This window comes from Schistocerca cancellata, chromosome 7 (assembly GCF_023864275.1).
Source record: "Schistocerca cancellata isolate TAMUIC-IGC-003103 chromosome 7, iqSchCanc2.1, whole genome shotgun sequence".
NCBI lineage: Eukaryota > Metazoa > Arthropoda > Insecta > Orthoptera > Acrididae > Schistocerca > Schistocerca cancellata.
Genome location: NC_064632.1, coordinates 154,075,491 through 154,097,428, shown reverse-complemented (window position 1 = coordinate 154,097,428; position 21,938 = coordinate 154,075,491).

Below are 21,938 nucleotides of genomic sequence, written 5' to 3'. Positions count from 1 at the left end.
AGAAACTATGGTGCAACAGTCTGAAGCACAACATTGTATGAAAGTGACTCATGAACTACGGGAAAACTGGAGATGAAAGATGCTGAATATTAAGTGGTCTTATGAGATAAGGAACAGGGAGACTCTCATCACAGTCGGCTATGAATAGAATATGTGGAAAACACAGAAGAAGGGAAGAATGATAGGACAACTGTTACGATATAACAAAGTAACTCTTAAGGACGTCACCAAATGGTTACGAATACCTTGTTGCCATTTATAAACATTTCTACAGAGCGGGGTCGTATGCGGGAAGACGATGGTTCAAATTCCTGTCCAGCCATCCAGAATAGTGATTTCTGTGATTTCTGTCAACTGCTCCAGGCAAATTCCGGGTTGGTTCCTTCTACAAGGGTATAGCCAATTTCCTTCCCCGTACTTTCACTACCAGGGCTTGTGTTTTGTCTCTAATGACCTCAATGTCCACAGGTTGTTAAGCTCTAATCTTCCTGCCTTTCTTACAAAAATTTCTTTTGTGGTATAAGCTACACTATTTGAGAAATATAGTTAATAACATGTAATTGGGGTAATAACATCTTATAATCTGCCACTTAGACTTCCTTTTCTTGTTTCATTAGTACACATCCAACACCATTATTATATTAAAGAACTGTGAATAATTTACATAATGTCCGCCCCTGGTAGCTGAGTGGTCAGCGCGACGGAATGTCATACATGACGTCCCGGGTTCGATTTCCGGCTGGGTCGGAGATTTTCTCCGCAAAGGGGCTGGGTGTTATGCTGTCCTTATCATTGTCATTTCATCCCAATCGATACGCAAGACACCGAAGTGGCGTCAACTCGAAAGACTTGCACCAGGCGAACGGTCTACCTGAAGGGAGGCCCTAGCCACACGGTATTTCCATTTACATGATTTGTAATTTAATTGTGAGACACGTTCTGACATAGACCTATAACGTCAGAGGCCTGGGACACTACTGTAGAATAACAAAAAACCCGAGTTGCGGACCCACGCTCGGGTTCCCGGGTTCGATTCCCGGCGGGGTCAGGGATTTTCTCTGCCTCGTGATGGCTGGGTGTTGTGTGCTGTCCTTAGGTTAGTTAGGTTTAAGTAGTTCTAAGTTCTAGGGGACTAATGACCATAGATGTTAAGTCCCATAGTGCTCAGAGCCATTTGAGCGAGTTGCGGATATAGGTTGGTTAACGAGCAGTTAGCGTGCGAGTCCAGATGTGACCAGTAATGTGGTATGTAGAAGCAGTGGCTCGGTTTTGCAGAAATCGCGGTGGATTTTTGTGTGTCAGCCAGAAAATGTTGGACAGTAGCTTTAGTGGCGTATAAGCTGCGTTAATGAACCGAATAGAAGTTGTAGAACTATTTAATTACAAGGGCTTACAACAATCGCAGTGAAAACAGTAACTCCAAATGCACTCAAGAAGTATCAGATGAGTTAGGCTGTCGCCCCCTGGATATTTGTCATGCTTCTTGTGGTTGGCATAACAAATATTTGTGGAAAATAAATGAAAACTTTGATTCTATATGTGACTGTAATACGTACCTCAAGGTTGTATGTCCACGGGAAAAATAAAACTCTTGCGAAAACTTTTGAAAATAGAGCCGATGAAGGCCTCTACATGAGTGCAAATTTTCCATAAATTTCGATCTTGTTTCATGCAGTATGTAGTCTCGAACATTTGGACGAATCTGTTAGAAACGCCATGTACACTGCACTTAGAATCATGTCACGATTGCAATCACGGTGTAGTGATTCTGTATACAAAATGAACAACGCTCCTTTCTCAGTGAAGCTAGATTCGTTTACAGTGATTTGTTTACTTTCATCTTTCTGTTGTCTTTGTAGTGCCACTATTATTATACGGACAAATTTGTGAGAATACGTAGTATTGCATTCAGCTGATCGCTGCTGGGGAGTGCAGGTGTTGGAGTTCCGATTACAGATGTTGATTAATTGCAAGATGGACCAGGCTCAGCTTGGTGAAACTTACCAGCTCAGTATTAAGAAATCGCCCTTGCTGCACAGGAAAAAAGTTTCTCTACTGACAGGGGGCAGTGATGACGTGAAGAAGTCAGCAGCAGCAACAATTTTGGAACTCCATCATGGTATCTGCCGCCTCCACTTCCCACACTTAGTGCCACAGTGCAGCATGGCACCCTTGGCTCACCACATCAGCAAGCTGGACTTCCGTGCAGGGGCAGTGGGCCCTTTCCTAGACACAGCAGCTATCATTTGCAAAAACAGTCAGGGTCGCGCCACACTGCATGCTATTGGCCACTGGGATGAAGCCATTCACTACAGAGTTGACCACTGCTGCGGGATTCCTGATCACCTCTGAGCACTGCTGAGGCAGGGTGCTATTGGCATGACTCCCATAATAGGTTTTTGTGTGCCACATAAGGAACACTGTTGTCACCAAAGATGGCGCGCTTGATGCACCCAACCAGTTGGCCGCTGGCTGTCATCCCACAGACTGCATGGGCCTCTCCATTCACTTTGTTGGGAGTGGCCACTACTCCACTCTGACATAGTGCAGATGTTGTTGTTGTGTTGTGGTCTTCAGTCCTGAGACTGGTTTGATGCAGCTCTCCATGCTACTCTATCCTGTGCAAGCTTCTTCATCTCCCAGTACCTACTGCAACCTTCATCCTTCTGAATCTGCTTAGTGTATTGATCTCTTGGTCTCCCTCTACGATTTTTACCCTCCACGCTGCCCTCCAATGCTAAATTTGTGATCCCTCGATGCCTCAGAACATGTCCTACCAACCGATCCCTTCTTCTAGTCAAGTTGTGCCACAAACTTCTCTTCTCCCCAATCCTATTCAATACCTCCTCATTAGTTACGTGATCTACCCACCTTATCTTCAGCATTCTTCTGTAGCACCACATTTCGAAAGCTTCTATTCTCTTCTTGTCCAAACTAGTTATCGTCCATGTCTCACTTCCATACATGGCTACACTCCATACAAATACTTTCAAAAACGACTTCCTGACACCTAAATCTATATTCGATGTTAACAAATTTCTCTTCTTGAGAAACGCTTTCCTTGCCATTGCCAGTCTACATTTTATATCCTCTCTACTTCGACCATCATCGGTTATTTTACTCCCTAAATAGCAAAACTCCTTTACTACTTTAAGTGTCTCATTTCCTAATCTAATTCCCTCAGCATCACCCGACTTCATTTGACTACATTCCATTATCCTCGTTTTGCTTTTGTTGATGTTCATCTTATATCCTCCTTTCAAGACACTGTCCATTCCGTTCAACTGCTCTTCCAAGTCCTTTGCTGTCTCTGACAGAATTACAATGTCATCGGTGAACCTCAAAGTTTTTACTTCTTCTCCATGAATTTTAATACCTACTCCGAATTTTTCTTTTGTTTCCTTTACTGCTTGCTCAATATACAGATTGAATAACATCGGGGAGAGGCTACAACCCTGTCTTACTCCTTTCCCAACCACTGCTTCCCTTTCATGCCCCTCGACTCTTATAACTGCCATCTGGTTTCTGTACAAAGTGTAAATAGCCTTTCGCTCCCTGTATTTTACCCCTGCCACCTTCAGAATTTGAAAGAGAGTATTCCAGTCAACATTGTCAAAAGCTTTCTCTAAGTCTACAAATGCTAGAAACGTAGGTTTGCCTTTTCTTAATATTTCTTCCAAGATAAGTCGTAAGGTCAGTATTGCCTCACGTGTTCCAACATTTCTACGGAACTAGTGCAGATGTGAATCAAAATGAAGCATTTGATTTGATAGCCATGTCACTCTGGGCCACTACCAGCCTGCAGCCACACCTCAACTCTCCACCGCTAGCAATCCTGCGCTGTAAACACGCCACAACTCGCAGGGTCCCATAAATCTTTTATTCTTCACTATGATTCAGTTTTTTGCTGATAGTAGTCGATATATGTTCTTGTAAATGTGCGTTAGTTACAACATGGGAGTCACAAAGCAAACCGGCTGCGAATACATTACTTAATGTTTTTTTTAAACATGGCTGCTTCGTTCAGTGAACGTTTATGAATTAAAGTGGAAACAAATGAGAACTCAGTCACAATTTTTAGTCTTATTAACCAGGTTTCAACACTTCTAAGAGTGCCTTCATCAGAATCTAAATGTTTAAAGTGGCTTACAACATAATTATAGATTTATGGGAAAATATAGTTTTTTATATAAAAGTGTAAGTACTGACTAACAATAAAAGACAGTGACAGTACTTTTTCTGTCTTGTATTCTTAGTCAGTACTTACAATTTTGTCTTTTGACCTGGATGCCTTTTCAAGCCATGCCCTTCCTGTACGAATTTTACCATAGTTAGCTAGATCATTTACTGGTCAGTTAAGTGACAGCACTGTCTCTGCTTTGTATTGTTAGTCAGTACTTACACTTTCATATAAAAAATTTCCCATAAATTTGTAATTATGTTATAGACCACTTTAAACATTTAAATTCTGATGAAGGCACTTTTAGAAGTGTTGAAACCTGGTTAATAAGACTAAGAATTGTGACTGAGGGCTCATTTGTTTCAATTGTAAATAATATTCATGCTCTGAACAAGTCCCAGGCAATAGATGTGTGTTAGCTGCCGCTAGCTGACCCATGTACTGCCAGATATCAGCAATCTGCACTTGTTAGCAGACTGATTATAGTCTCAGGTGAATACAGCAGAAATTTGATCTCCGGCTACAGCAACGCGGCGGCAGCGGGGTCCTCGGCTGCTCCCGGGTCGGGTGAGGCAGCCCGTGCGGTGTGTGTATATATGAGCCTGCCGGCGCTAGCGGCGGACAGCGAGCAGCGCAGAGGCGGCGTGATTTATCGGTGGCCATTGCTCGGCGGGCGGCCGCCAGATGTCAGCAGGTGGCGGCAGCCCCCGCGGGACGCGCCTGCGGTCGTGGGGGCGGGTGGGGGTGTCGGGTCGCGGCTGCGGTGGGGGTGGAGAGGGACTCGAAGGGGAGCGGAAGTGCAGCCTAGTTGAGCTGCGGCTCGCCGCCTACGAGTTGGGACCTGCATCTCGACAGTGATGTACGAACTTCAGTCCGTTTTTTAACAAGTCTTTAGGCTTCTGAAGACACTGTATGGATGAAAATCGATTTGGTTGTTCTGCAATTTCATACTCCTCTCCAAACATCTACACTATACGAAATTTCGATCCCATACCTAGATCACCTTCAGGATTAAATGGTTAAAATGGCTCTGAGCGCTATGGTACTTAACTTCTGAGGTCATCAGTCCTCTATAACTTAGAACTACTTAAACCTAACTAACCTAAGGACATCAAACACATCCATACCGGAGGTAGGATTCGAACCTGCGACCATAGCAGTCGAGCGGTTCCAAACTCCAGCGCCTAGAACCGCTCGGCCATTCCGGGCGACCCTTCAGGGTTCCTCTGGTGTTCAGCCACCCTAGGACACCAGAAGAATGGTGAAGAAAACCCTGGCAGACGGATCAAATTGTCGAGCTTTCTAGAAGTTTGAAGAGGATTAGGCCGTGGCAGAATAACTCAGATGTTACTATCAACATGATGCAGTCGAGGAAGAATGAAAATTTAATACATTATTCCAAGGTGTTCTATGTAGTCGTATAATGACAAAAATCTTCAGACTTAAAACTATCTTTGGGGGTACCGAAAGGGAGTGCTATATGACCAGTGCTGTCCACCAATGGAGCTCCAGCAAGCCAGATTAACAGAAATTCATGGATGGCGTAGGCCTCAGGTTATGACGTTATTAATTATTGGCCAGGTAATTCAAATTTATTAATTTTTTTTAAAAAAACAACAACAGTTAAACACTTGGAATAATCTTTTAGAAATTAACTGTTCTTAGAACAGCGAGTGAAATTCTTTGAATTCAAAGGATCACTATGGCTTGAACAATTTCACAACTATAGCTAAACGATACCAGACTAACGCAAAGGTTTTAAATTACAGATCCATGATTTAACATGGTCCTTTAAGGGACCTGATAAATTAAAAGGAAAATTTTTTAAGGTCAGATGTAAGAACGACTGCCACAAATTTAGCAACAGGTAGAGTGTATAAATAATGTAAATGTGCCAAGCTAACCGAATGGTTTTAAATTAGAAAAAAAAATTGTTTGAAGGTCAATTCCAACAACAACTAGCACAAATTTAGCAACACGTAAAAATTTAAATGTCCAAGATAACAGAATGACTAAAAATTACAGGCCAAAAGTTTGCACTGTACTTTAAGAAAGCTGACAAATTTAAAGAAAGGTCTATGAAAGTCAAATATAAAAACGACTAGCACAAATTAAGTAATGGGTGGAATGTTTCAGTAAATTTCAATTTCCAGGCTAATACAAGGGTTTTAAACTATAAATCAAAGCGTAACTGACCAGTAAATGATCTGGCTGACTACGGTAAACTTCATACAGGAAGGGCATGGCTTGAAAAGGAATCCAGGTCAAAAGACAAAAATAATCACACGTGATCTCTTTAAAGGTCTATGCCCACGCGAACCAGAGAAGAGGAAACAACTTGAACACCAGTTACCGTGCCGTAGAGCTGCTTCACATGGGGTAATGGCAGTGGCGAATCCCAAACGCTGCCCAGAAAATATCGTGCCGCCGGTGAGCTCACCCCTGTCAGGCCGGGCCAATTGCACGCATAGGCTGTAGAAATAGTGGCTGACCCATCAGGCAACAGAAGGGCGCTCTTAAAATAAGCGTCATGCGACACCAGAGAAGATGCCTAGAAACACCAAAAGGTCAATTAGTACGATAACAACTTCCAGCAAATATCTGCTTGAACAAGCAATCAGAATAAAGTACAACAACACCGGAAAGATTAGCAGATTAAACTAAAGATTGCAAGAATAGTAAAGTTTAAACACTGGCGAGAACCAGGAATAAGTATATTAAAATAAACAAACCACAAACGTAGTTTAAGTAGCTTTTAAATAACAATTCTGAACTTCTCTTCCGGGTTGAAATCCTGGTTCAGTTAATAATATAACGATCAGGTACCAGTACAAGATACTAGTACAAGACGGCCTGCAGACTCAATCGATTTCCAAAAACCAGTTAAGGAATCGCACATAACAGCACCCAAGGGTGCCAACACAGAAAATTTCACAGCTTTCCGGCGTTACACCCGGCATACTAATAGAACTGGCGAGATCAGAATATAAAACATGATTAAAAGAGCACATTATTGTCAAAAATGTTCATGACAGCACCTGCGAGCCGCGTGGAGTGGCCGCGGGGTTTGAGGCGCCATGTCACGGATTGCGCGGCCCCTCCCGCTGGAGGTTCAAGTCCTCCCTCGGGCATGTGTCTACGTGTTGTTCTTAGCGTAAGTTAGTTAAAGTAGTGGTAAGTCTAGGAACCGACGACCCCAGCAGTTTGGTCCCTTAGGAATTCACAAGCATTTGAACATTTGAGCACCACTAACCGCTGTCAAATTGCCACCGCTTGCACAGACGGTGATAGTAATAATGTTGGGCATATTATTAAAACCATACAATAAAAAAGTATCACCATCTTCGCCATAACCAGGAATCACAACTAAATGACTTTTAAGGAAAGTAACACAGTGCCCTCTAAGAACACAGAGGTGGGCAGGTTCAAACAGTTTATGTAAGCTATAAAGACCTCACTGCGGCCGATCCAGACTTCCCGGAAAGCACAGATACCCAACTCAAAGATGAAGCGCAAAGGACAAGGTAGTATAAGCCCTCTAACGCCTCCAGATTAGATCACACAACAGGAAAGAAGTCCCCTTGCTGAGCACCAGAATCAGTTAATCATCGTGAAAGTCGTTCCGTTGCAACGGTTCCCTCAGAACGAATCGGTCGAGTCACCGACCACCGGCGCATTGCAGTACGCGTTTACTCGAACCAACTTTCTTCCCCCTCGTCCCCCGGTGACGGTCCGTTCCACATTCACCTACCTAGCAAACATTTTAATGTGGAAGACACAGCACAAGCGTGCCGTCGGCCGACCAGAGGGGAAACAAGACAGAGATACGATCTACAGACCACAATTGATACGAGCCGTCACATCTCAATATGTAAACGACCAAGTACAAAACATAGCAAGCTCCATGATGAAGTTGCATACCGAGAACTCACAACGTTTGAAAACTGTAGCGAAATACAGGAAGATATACATAGGATCGACGCTCCCTACAGGTATTCGCAGTTGACCGACAACATTATCAAACGGAACATATTGCGCATAAATAGACGGAAATATTCGTTATTACACTGGAAGAGGGCACATCCGTTAAATGTCATAAAGTATTCGTATGAAACAATTTGAAGTGGAATTACCATAGTGGTATGAAAGGCAGAAACTAGAGTGAGATTCATGGGAAGAATCCTCAGGCAGTGTAATCAACCCGCAAAAGATATGGCTTACAAACCCCTCTCCGGAGCGGATCCAGGGTTCGGCTCTGGAGGGTCACAGGTTTATGCTTCTGTTTTTTCCTCTGTCTTCAAATCCTTCTCCCTTTTAAGGAGCAGCACAATTTTAACAATGACGCAGCATTTAATTTCGCGTTTTGTATTAGACTGACTCATGCGATTTTTGTGTAAAAATAGTACCTGTACAAGGTGACCTCATCGAATGTTCCGTCTATCGGCCATTATTTGTTTTGTGATAAATGGATCAGAGAATTTGCATTAAATTTAGGGATAAGAAAGGAATAAAGTGCATTAAGTTTTAAAATGTAAAATACTGATTTTCTTAATCTGTAATGAGTACAACCAGGGTTTATAAGTAATGTAAGCGTTTCGAGGATGACCATGAAGACGTTAAAGATGACGAGAGCCCTGAACGTCCCAGTACACCATTAAACGATGAAATTGTGAAAAAAGTGGAAAAAATGATTACCAACGGTCGTCGAATCACAGAGAAGTTTCTGTTGATGTTTGAATATCCTTTTTAGCCCCGAATTTTTTTTCGTTTTAATTTGATTTATAGACTAGAATTAGGTCAAATAAACTCCTAAAAAACACTTTTTCCATTAAGGTTACGAAAAAAGGCCACACACTTTCGTGCGGTATTCTTTGTTCACTACAGCTAAGTCGAGGAAATGGAGAATAAGCTACTATATCAATTTTCTATCACTAAATCTAGTACTGTGACACACCTTTTGTTCATCACAGATTTATACCCCAGCCATTGACTGGTCATATATATTCTTCCTTTTTTGGACCTGCACTTCACCTTGCGTTCTGGGTAAATTCCAAAACATGGACATACCATTATAACCCGATTGCTTTATTTCCATTGTACAATAATTGACTGGTCATTATTTGGAACAGGCTGCACTGATTCTCGGAACATGCCTATTACCAAATATAAACCAAAGATCTGCTGAAGTTCAACAGACTTCGTAAATATTGATTTGCCATTTTTGGCTACTGAGTACACATTTGGGATGCAGAAGTAAAATCTTCCGAGAAATATTGAGACCAGCAATATACAATGCCTCTCTATATCACTGGGACCTGAAAGAAAAATATGATATTCATAGTACGTGATGCACATAAAAATATTAAAAAAGTGCGTAGAATAAAGTGGCATATACTTAACTTCAGTATTGGAAGCATCTGCAGACTCTTGTCATCAAAATCTTTGCCCCTCCAACCATCTCCGATGTGTTATCGATTTAAAGACTCGGTTCACTTCATAGAACTCTTTCGATGCTACACATTGTCGTGAACATGCATCGTAAGGTAGATTCACTGGCTATTTTTTGGGCACAGTAAGAAACCTTCAAGAATTATTATTGCTTTTGAGGCAACTTTCGTTATCGCTGCTTCCTTCTCCTTTCTTCTACATCCTCACAGCCAGTTGTGATGGACAATGAAGATGAGTCGTCGTCTTCATACAAATCACTGATGTCAACATTTAGTTCAAGATAGGGGAGAGCGGGGCATGTTGAGACAAATTTCAGATTTTATTTTTTACATTTTTTGTTTTAATTTTGTTTCAATTGGGAAAATTATTGTATTATATTTCAATTAGTTGTGCACTTTTCTATGGTACTGACGCTTTGATTAACCACATATATCTCCCAAAATTAAAATATTTGTTTAATGATGCAAAGTGTATCAATGTTCCTCCACATGGGGGCACGTTGATACTAGCGAGAGGCAAGTTGATACAAATGTATAAATAATAAGCTAATTGACATTAAGGTAGCAAATAATCACTCAATAGATAATCGAAAACATTTATTAAGCAGAATATAGTACAAAGGAAACGTAAGACATATTATTAACTTATTTTAAACACACAGATCATGATATTGTGTCCCTAACCTACTCAGAATCACTGATTACAAATTCAGATGTACAGTGAATACAAGTGTACATCTTACAGTCTTTACCACATTCTTTGCAAGAAATGCACTGTATCCAGTCCTGACCTGCTTTGGATTCGGGAATGGCTCCAAACATATGAGACATAAGGCGTCTTTCTCTTCCTCAGACTCTGATGCAACCTTCATTTTATTCTTTGGGGCGCATTTCTTTTTCTTCACCTTGTTCTTCTCCTTAGTCTGACTCTCTATCATTTTAAAAGCCTTGGCTACCATTTTAGCTTCCTTTTCTTTGGCTTCCTCTTCCAGTCCCTCCTTTACTGGTGTGCTAGTAAGGATAGCGGATTTTAAAGGTTTCTTCCCTTTTTTGATATTTTTTCGCTCTCCAGCTTTAGGGTAGGGGCGGATGTCATGAGGGCTTTCAGTGAATACACCTAGAGAAACACCCTTACTTGTAGATGGAACTGCACTTGTAGTCTCAGTTCGGTTCACTTGGGACTGTAGACCATCAGCGTTGCTTGTCCCAGCCTGAGAAGTCTTGACAGTGCGGTCTTGTGAAGTCATCTCTCTATCCGTGACTGCGCTGGACAAGAAGTCATCATCAGTAAACACTTCTCTGTTGTATGGCGCGATTCCTGTTGCTTGAAATCCAGATATAATATTTGTAGGATTTATTGCTCTAGGTAGTACCATCTTTACTATGCCAGGAATGTCGTAGATTGTTACAGATTTCCCTGGATTGTTGATCATCCAGTCGTCGATTGAAGCGAAGAAAAATTTCTTGAAAGGCCCATAAACTGACTTGTCATGCGGTTGCAGGCGGTGGGAAGTGTGCGGGGGAAACGAGAACATGACGATACCAGTTTCTTTTCAGAAGTTGAGCACTTCAATAGATAAATGTGATTCATGGTTATCCAAAACCAACAAGCAGGGATTGCCCTCGGTAGATCTTACGTGTCGTGAAAATGTTTAATCAACTTCAAAAACGATTCAGATGTGATCCATCCGGATGGGTAGGAAGTTCCAATGCATCCTGGTGGTCAGTTAATGATGAAGTGATCCTTGAAGAATACTCTAGGAAATATGAACATCGGAGGAACTGAGTTGCCGATGGCACTGACAGCCAATACCATAGTGATAGACTGCCCCTTTCCGCTGACGTAGCTTTCCCTACATGGCGTACTCCTCTCTGAACAACGATTTTGTTTGGTCTCTGAACTGTTTGTACACCGATCTCATCGACATTCCAAATATCCAAATATCCTTAGGTACAAATTTGTATTTATCTAAAGTACTCTTCAAATTGTCCAAAAATAGATCAACACTGGCTTTATTAAAACTGGTAGCGCGACTAGGGCTCGTAGCCTCAGGCTCCCTGATTGATAGTCGAGGGTGTCTTTTCATAAATAAGCTATACCAGTCCTTTGTAGCCATTTTATGGTTAATCCATGAATCAGGCAATGTAATGATATTCCTATTAGCCACAGCAAGTTCGTAAGCTAAATCTTTGATGTTTTGTGGTGTAAGTCCGTAGTAGATTTTAGAAGAGTGTATTATATACTCTCCGAGTTGAGATTCTAATTAGTCTGGAAAAATTTGTCTTGGTTTGGCATACACCATTGTAACCGTTTGACCTTGCGATTCATCTTTTTTGCTTATAAATCTAAACAATGTCATTTTGTCGATCTCGAAGGCTACAGCTGCTTCCCGTAAAGACATGGTTTTGGTCTTGACGGCTTCATAGGCTTTTTCAAAGCTCTCATTCGGGACTTTCCCTCGATCTGTCTTCCTGGTATAATTCCGCACCATGTTTCTGTAAGAAAAGATAAAACTATAATTTTTACAATATTGGGGTACGCTGATACACTGTATCAATTTGCCCCGGCTACGCGTATCAACTTGCCCCATTGAATAAGTGTCTGTTAAGTCAAACTTAAGTCTCTAAAATATAAAGTGTAGAAAGATGAAACTATCATGAAATTCTTACCAAGAAACATGCATTTAATTGAGCCAACAGTGAACTTCCTGAAGAATATCCTCTTGCTGGTACGCCAACTCAAACACACTAGACAAAAATTACTTTCTACTCATGAAAACACAATTTCAACAATAAAAAACGCGTAGAGTACTCTGTTGACAGCTGGACGCCGTGTGGCACTGCGTTGCGGTAAACAACAGCCTCTACTCACTCATATCCGCCCTGCGCATGCGTGTTAGCTCACAGTCCCATCTGTATCAACTTGCCCACGTATCAGCTTGCCCCACTCTCCCCTACTAATTATTTCATTTTCGGAAAAAATACTTTTCCCAGTTTTCATCTGAGAAGAAAAAGCAACAATATCCTAATTGCAACAAATACTTTTAACTTGTAAATGTGTTTCACTTAATATTTCTTACCTCAGAATTAATACCCGTACGATCGTGCGGGTGAATGATAAAATTTAAACGAAATAATAAATGAAAAGCACCAGTTTGCTTTTGTTCTACAACATTACTTATATTGTTAACCGGTTTTCGGCTTACTAGGCCATCTTCAGACATTTAAACGAAATACTAACCCTCACGACAGCGATAGTTGTTATTTGTCCCAGAATAAACAGCATAATTTCAAAATAAACACTAAGAATGGTGTTCAGTTGTAGTTATTACTCTTCTTCCGATTAAACAAATTACCATTAATATTGTCTTTCATTAAAACAGTAACGAAATATCTGTCTGTGCTCTAGCGACAACGCTCGTCTACCTACTGTATTTTGTTTGCACAGCAGTATGTTGGAAACATTTATACCAGAATCCGAGTTGCAGCAGTACCAACATGAACAGATCCGCATGACAGACGCGAGCCGGTATGAGCCACAGTAGTGAAAATAAGCGGAGAAAATAGTTTCTCAAACTTACTCGTACATTCAAAAGGGTCAGGGCTGAAAGGGCTATCAACTAGCTAGTGTTATAACACTTTTTTCGAGGAAGCATGTGACAGCAAACTTTGTTCCACGATTGTTGAAGTACGAACCGAAACAGGGGGCGAATGTCAGTTTCTCAGGAGTCGATAGGTGGCAACAGACTGAAACGTCATGTAACAGGTGATAAAAATGGGTGTACGTATATCATGTCTAAACTAAGGCTCAATGGTTCCATTGGAAAAGCATTGTGTATCGTCAAAAATGGATAAACCTCAACGAAAGTGGTCAAATGTGAAGGTAAAGCACAGTGTGTTCTTCGATGTCAACAGTGTAGTGCATCGTGAGTTCTAGCCGTAAGGTCGAACGGTCAATAAAAATTATTACTTAGAAGTTTAAAGCCTTAACACTCATCCTTGTGGTAAACTAACCATAGTGTTCGCATTATGCTAGTGCATCTGATCAATAACGTAAATATGCCTCAGCATCCATGTCGCCAGGCGCAAACCCGAGTGACTTTCTTCCCTTTGCAGAAATAAAGAAAACCTTAAAAAATCTTCGTTTATAAGCATTGATGAACTTACAAACCCATCACGGAGAGAGCTAAAAGCTATCCCTATGATCGAATACCAGAAGTGTTGTAAAGATTGGAAAAAACATTGGCATAAGTGAATAAAATCTAATGGGGAATAGTTTGAAGGGTTCGACACTAATGTAGAGGAATAAACAAAATTATTTTTAAAAAATCTCTTTATTTTCTGAACACACTTCATTTGTAAAACTTTAAGGACTTTTCCACTCTTTTGGTGGGGAACTGTCATGACCCCCATGATCAGCCCCGTCCCATCTTTCCAAACCAACCTTGGATCTGCGCCTGCCCGCATTCCACCAGTTCTTGTGTACTATCTTCACGGCTTTACTTCAGCCATTACCTCGTCTCCTACCCTGCAGCTTTCCAGAAGCTCTCCTGCAAAAGCTATGAGCACGGATCGTGAGTCTTTCTTGGATAGTCCATAGTCCAGCCGGTAGAGCACTTGCCCGCGAAAGACAAAGGTCCCGAGTTCGACTCTCGGTCGGCGACACAATTTACACCTACCAGGAAGTTTCAAGTCATAATTTGTTGAATTAGTAGTATTTTTCGTCTGATATAAAGTTCTCCTGATCGAATTCTCAGTTAAGTGGGATCCCTCGTTCGGCAAAGTAGCACGTGCGTTCCTCAGACAATGGAGACTGCCCTCACATAATGTATACAGGCAACACGCGGGCGGGCGGGCCCTAATAAGTTCCTTTCATATAGTCCAGGGGTCCGTCACGCTAAGATTTCGGTGGAATGTGCTGTGAGAGACGGTTATCTGATGATGGGGAATGCTCCCATCCGACAGGCTGTCGCTCCCACAAGAAAAGAGAACCGTCATTGGGGTAACGCCTGCACGAGACTGGCTGGCGCCAGCACCGACTAACTGAACTGTGAGAATTTTCATGGTTTAATAAGAGTAAACATGGACCGTAGTAAGCTGTTACGCGATGTTTATTTAATTACGTGACTAGCTAATTTCGACTGTCATTTTCAACAACATTTGTAACATTTGCATTTCATATCATTTTCAAATCACTCTTAACTATTAGAAAAACTACCCATATTCCGTCATTTTACGAAAGGATTCTCACTACAGTGATTCCTTTCCTAAAATGACTGAATATGGCTACTTTTTACTCGTAGTTAACAGTGATCTGAAAATGACATGAAACGTAGATGTTAAAAATTTGCTTCACAATGACACTTAGTTGAAATTAACTAATCGCACGATTAAACAGCGCACTACAGCCTCCTGCGGAAAATGTTTACACTTATTAAGTATCTGGAGGGTGTCGATCCCCACAAACACAAAAAAATATCTTTTTACCTTTCGTGGTTTAGCTACTATGTTTCGGAAATATTGTTAGTGGAAAAGAAAACATGACCTTTTCCTCTTGTCTCGTAGCCTAACTACGAGACTAGAGCTCCCATTGGCCACGAAAATGTTTGGCGTGGACTTTTCTGGGACTCATAATGCATGAAGAGAGGAGTTCAGTGGAAAATTTTCTCTCGTCTGATAGGTAAGCAAATAGTCACATGGGCGATGTGAATTTTCGACGGAATTATTTTCGGTGAGGCGTAAGAATTCAGAGTTCGAGGTCCGAGGACAAGCATTCGTTTTCGAGGCGCGAGGTTGGAGCAAAATGGTAAGCGTTCTCGCTGCGGTGTCAGATTTTCACTGAGATTAGTACCGTGTGAGGCGTAGGAACGGTACCATAAAATTAGAATCACGGTTCGTTTTTTGTTATTTCAACTCTTTCGTGATCCGGACCTGAATGTTTACTGAACTTAATTTCGAACTGCCATTACTTGGTCTTTAGTTGGCCAAGTGCGCTTGTTAGCTCTTTTGCATGTCAGAACAGAACCTTTCCCTGTACCGTAGTCAAAGCAGTTATTTCTTCCCATTCCTTTAAAATCGATTCGGACGCGAACTCTGGGAATAATACGACTTGTATACTGGGTCTGCTAGTATCATGTGGGCAAATCACATGTCTACTATTTGTAACTGAGACACTTTAATATTTTATGTGTTATTTTGACCGAAGATGTTCGTTGTCTTTACTATTTACCATAAGTGTAGACTATTGTGAAATAAGTGTTCAATAATCTAATTCCTTTTGATATCATTTCGGCAGTTAGTTAACCTCACAGCACCTTTATTATGGGTTAACCAAAGCCATAAGCCATATTTATATATGAAAGATGTCGTTTCTTAGGACAGTTCCTTGGTACAAGTCTTCTTCAAATGTCTGTCAGCGTACAGGGCGTGGGACACATTTCTTTTCTTTTTTTTCTGTATACAAAGGTGCTCAGAATCGGTCGCAGCATTGATATTTACATCCCAGTCGTGGTACACACTTATTTCTCATATATACGCATTTGGTGGTCCTTTAACTGAATCGGTAGTAGAATCAACCATTTAGCTAGTAGAACTGTTTTATTCAACTTACCCCATCACAGGATAGACATTCAGTATTAATAAACATGTTTCATTTTGCACCTCTGCCAGGATGTTTATCCATTATTAATCTGGAAGTTTCATTTAACTAACCCTGTAGCGGGATAGTATTTTGTATTAGCAGTAAACTTTTCATATGGCGAATACCCGGGAAAACAGATAACCAAAGCCAAGAATTGAATGGCAGAGCTGAGACGTTAAATGGAAGAAACGATGTGAAAATGAGCGTAATATATAAAAAATTTTGTGGAAAAATAGATAAGCAAAGCGAAGATTTAAGCTGGAAAATCGTTCCGAAAATAAGCGAAGTAAATGAAAATTTAAGTGGGAAAACTGGAAAGCTAAACAAGCCTCGTAAAGAGAAAGAAAAGTTCGTGGGGGAATGCGGTGAAAAGTGAGAGAAACTTACTAATGAAGTTGAGGCTCATAATACCTTAGACCAGCAGTTTCAGACCTTAAGTCTTCAGTTGAGACGTGTTTCAGACAGAAAAAGTCGTAAAAGGATTGAAGCCACAGCAACAGAACACATAACAGGATTTAGAGGCAGTATGGTCGCAACAGATAATAGATCAGGGACTCATTACGGCCCAGTACTTCCGTTCTGGAAGTGGAGAATAAGTTGGAGTCGTTAACATTGAGCACAGCGGAGAACGGTTTGAGTTCGCAATACTACGTCTATTGCGGTGGCCGATTGTGTGGAAGCTAACTCCTTGTTAATGTTTGAAGAAGAGCACTGCGAAATTAATATATAGCAGAAATATAGAGGAGAAAATATTTATGTGTAATTTTTAATACAACAGAACAAGAGAAAAATATACCTGGAGCACGGAAAATGTCTTTTATTAGTAACATATGAAGAGAAGAGACAAGAAGTCTTGTCCAAATTAGAGGGGAATTAGTGTGATATCTTCAGCAACGAAAAAATTTTCTAGTATCCTTAAAGAAGAGACTGAACGTTCAGATGAATTAAATCGTTTTATGGCTGGTAGATAATCCACTGTCTTAGATTAGCAGTTGAAAAGAACAGAGCTAGTAACAGAGAAACGCAGATGATTTTTGTGGATATGGAAAAAGCATTCGACAATATAGGACAGCATGCCAAGATCTGAGGTAACATCTGCCATAAAGAGACTAAATGTACGTGATAAATGGATCAATATAAATTCTAATTTGTGTGAATTCCTAAGGGAACAAACAGCTTAGGTCATCGGGCCCTAGACTTACACACTACTTAAACTAACTTATGCTAAGAACAACACATACACCAGTGCCCGAAGGAGGACTCGAACCTCCGGCGGCAGAGGCCACGCAATCCGTGACATAACGCCTCAAACTGCGAGGCCACTCCGCGCGGCATGGATTAATATAGCAATGAAAATGTGCAAGGAAACAGAAGCAAAGGTAAAGATGGGAATCAGAATAACTGAACGCCTTAGAACAACCAAAGGCCTTCAGCAAAGTTGTGGGCTATCCCATTTTCTTTTTAATATGAGGAACAGTCAACCAGAAACGAGACACTTCTGCGTTCTTCAAAAATGGTACAAATGGTTCTGAGTACTATGGGACTTAACATCTGTGGTCATCAGTCCCCTAGAACTTAGAACTACTTAAACCTAACTAACCTAAGAACATCACACACATCCATGCCCGAGGCAGGATTCGAACCTGCGACCGTAGCTGTCGCGCAGTTCCGGACTGAGCGCCTAGAACCGCTAGACCACCGCGGCCGTTCTGCATTCTTCTGAAACTTCTCAGACAGTCAGTCTTTCAAAGGCATGCACAATTTCATTGACGTTCCTGACATGAGCATCGTCGGTAGGTGTCGAAGGCCATACTGATTGAGGGTCACCTTTAACATCCATCCTGAAATTTTTAAACTTCGTAAACCATTCTCAACACTGATTACGGCTTAAACACTCATCACCATAGGTTTCCTGCACATTTGTAGTGTCTCTGTAAAGATTTGCTTCAGTTTAGCACAAAATTTAATGCTTTGCTTTGCAACAGCATACCACAGGATCCCTGTCGACGTACGTAAAAGAGACTAATGTCGCCCTCAGGACTCTAGTAGACCGATGCTCCGCTGCCCGTTTACTGTAATTCTCACACTCTTACACTGACGATGCGACACAGGCCTTCAGCAAAGTTGTGATCTATCCCACTTACTTTTTAATACGTATAACGAATAGTCAAACAAAAACGAGACACTTGGAAAAATATATGTAAGATGGAAAACAAGTAAGTAGGCTCGTAATCGCCGCAGTTGTTAAGAAATTTATCCCATTGCCAGACAAGGTGATCAATACCTTCATGTAAAAGTGTTTGTGGTTGGCTACGAAAACATGATTGTACCGCGGGCGTGCACCTCTTCACCCGAAACAAATCGACGGCTACGAAAGTCTTTCTTCAGTGCTCCACAAATATGGAAATCGCACGGGGAGAGATAGGTGCAGCACGAAGGATGTGTAACCGCTTCCCAAGGAAGTTTCTCCAGCGTATTCGAAGCAGCCTTGGCAACATGTGGGTGGGCGGTGGCCTCACTAAGGAATAAAAGTGAACCGTGGCGCCATTGAATTAGTAGACTGTTGTGTCTGGCGCCACTGGCTCTGGTGTAGTATCGACTATCCTTCTTGAGGCCCATTGCCAATATGTATGGGGAACAATTGGTATCTGTGGGTTGTGTCCTCAGAACCTTTTGTTGCCGATATATATGACGGAGTTCGCTGGCCCGAGAAGGAGGCACGAAGTTTGGGGATTGGCAGTAGCGTCGCGACAGTAGGTGGTCACGAGGTCCGAGCAGACGAAGCCACGAGCTGCAAAAGGAGGGCCTGCGCAGATCGAAGATACTGGAGTACTTCACCGGGGTCAGCGTCGACTACAAGCAGCAGGCCGACATCCCGTCGGTTGGTTGGCAACATACGTGTCGGACCTTCCACCTGGCTTTCATCGGCACCACTCAGTAACCGCTGAGACGCACCGTGGATCCATGGAACTGCTTGCTGATAAAAGGGAGTAACATTATGTAATCCTCGTCATTTGTTTCACTGTCTACCTGCCTCCTAATTGTTTTCTAATTTGTACCCTCCCTTCAGAACTTTATTCGGTCGGCACTTCAGTCGTAAATATAGGCAGTAGTATTGTACTAAGACACCAGTTGTCGCTGGAAAATTTGTCCCGCTATTATATTTCCTTTCTTTTCTCATTTGTACCCGATCATTAATGTTCTAATTAATCAGCTCTTGGTCGTAAATACAGCCGGAACAATTTTACTAAAGATAGGTTGCCGTTAAACAAAAGGGGGACCTTCTGGTTAAATCTAGCTGTTAACCGGTTCAATTCTTTGACTGTAATTGCATTTCTCAGGCAGTAGTTGTATTTTGAACAACCTGTTGTATTAAGCTGTTCGTTTGTGTGTTTGAAAGACCGGGTCATTATTGGTGTATTTTAGCTGGATCCTGTGGTTACACCGAGAAAGTTCCTTTGTAATACGTGTACACAAGTAATGTCTTAAGACGTTCCTGCAGAGCCGTCTTAATAACTGATAATCACTTGAACTTTGAAAATATTAACAGCCAACTGTCACCAGGGCTTTAGTCAAAATAAAATTGTCAGGATGGACGGGCTGGAATCCAGTCGTCCTTGGTTGCTGATTGGAATTAAGAGGTTGGTTACTCTGAAGCAAGCCTTATCTTTGTTATATTTTTTGCTAATCTATTTAACATTTAAGCACAGCTGCGCATCTTAACCTCGAACCTTTCGACATACAACTTTCAAATTAAAAGTTAAGTCATCTGTTTTGAGTAGCTGAATCACTCATGTCATCAACGGTGTTTATATAGTTTTCATGTGTTGCAGAAGGGCATTTAATAAACAGATTGTGTCCAGAGCAGTAGTAAACACCGCACTTTCACCCAATAACAGGCAGGCAGCAGGTCCATTCATCTTGTAATCATTGTCATATTGTATGCTGATTTTCAATACAGCACTTCAGATTTCCTTTGCAAAGATTAAAAGCTTATTCAACTCAAGGTTTAAGGTGAAAAGAATTTTGGAAATTTGTTCATTTTGTTAACAAAAAATTGTATGATTAAAGTTTTCTATTATCTGTAAATGGCAGTTTATATATTGTTAAATAAACAGGTTGTGTGAAAAGAAAGATGTATTGGTGGGTCCTCCCAACCACGTTTTCCTTAATTCCAGTAAGTACCACGTATCAAAATGTATTAACAGTTATGGTGATTACTTCTGAAATAATAAAGAGATTGCTTAATTGTTTTTCATATGTCCCTTTTTCATTTGACTGCCCCTTATACACTGGTCAGCCAGAAGATTATGACACCTACCTCATAGCTGGTATGTCCACCTTTGGCACGGACAACAGCGGCGACGCATGGTGGCATGGAAGCAGTGAAGCCTTGGCAGGTCGCTGGAGGGACTTGGCACCACACCTGCACATACAAGTCCTTTAATTCCAGTAAATTCTGGAGAGGGGCGCTGAGCTCTGACGCCACTTTTAGTCACATTCCACAAGTGTTCGATCGGGTTAAGATCTAGTTAGTTGGGGAGCCAGCACATCAGTCGTAACTCACCGTCGTTTTCCCCGAACCACTCAATCACACTCCTGGCCTTTTGCCATGGCGCATTATCTTGTTGAGAAATGCCTCTACAGTCAGGAAATATGATCTTAGTGAAGTGATGGGTGTACGTGGCTTGCAACCAGTGTACGACGATCCTTGGCCGTCATGGTGCCTTGCACGAGCTCCACGGGACCGTAAGATGCACACGTGGATGTTCCACAGAGCATAACGAGCCGCCGCCAGCGCTTCTTCGTTCCACAGTAGAGATGTCAAGAAGCTTTTCCCTCGGAAGACGACGGATTCACGCCAACCCATGGGCATGATGGAGAAGGCATCGGGATTCATCAGACCATGGAACGCTCAGCAACTGCGCATACGTCCAGTGCCAGTGGTCATGTGTCCATTTCAGTCGGAGTTGCCGATGTCGTGATGCATGGGTCGTCGGATGCAGAGGCCCATCGTTCGGAGTGTTCGGTGCACTATGTTTCCAGGTACACTAGTACTCTCAACAGCATTAAAGTCTGATGTTAGTTCCCTCACAGTTCGCCATCTGTCCTGTTTTACTAGTCTGTCCAGCCTACGACGTCCGACATCTGTAATGAGAGGTGGGCCCCCAACCCCACGACGTCTGGTCGTGGTTTTACCTTGGTTCCCGAAATCCACGTGGCGAGCCTCCAGGCCATCACAATCTGCCCGCTGTCAGGGTTACATAGATTGTTCCCTTCCTCATCGTATACACGGACATCATGCTCACTGTTATTATGGTGCTACATGCACCGAGCGTGTGGCTAACAAACAGTCATTCATATCCCGCCAGGAGATGCTGCTATAGCCTGGACACGTTTATATCGATAGTAGGTCGGTGGTAATAATATTCTGGCTGATCAGCGTACGTATACCAAGCACGGCAGGCACAAAACTTGCTCAGTAATGGGCACGTTGGTTGGACAGAACAGAATGCGTTCATTATTTTTTGCATATGGGCAAATACTTTTTGCAAACAGCAGACAAGAATGGACCACATTGTGGATAAACTGGAGAAAGAATTTTCAACAAGTGGTGTAAAAATTAGTTTTGTCAAGACACAGTACATGTACACTGGTAGGAAAGGAACAG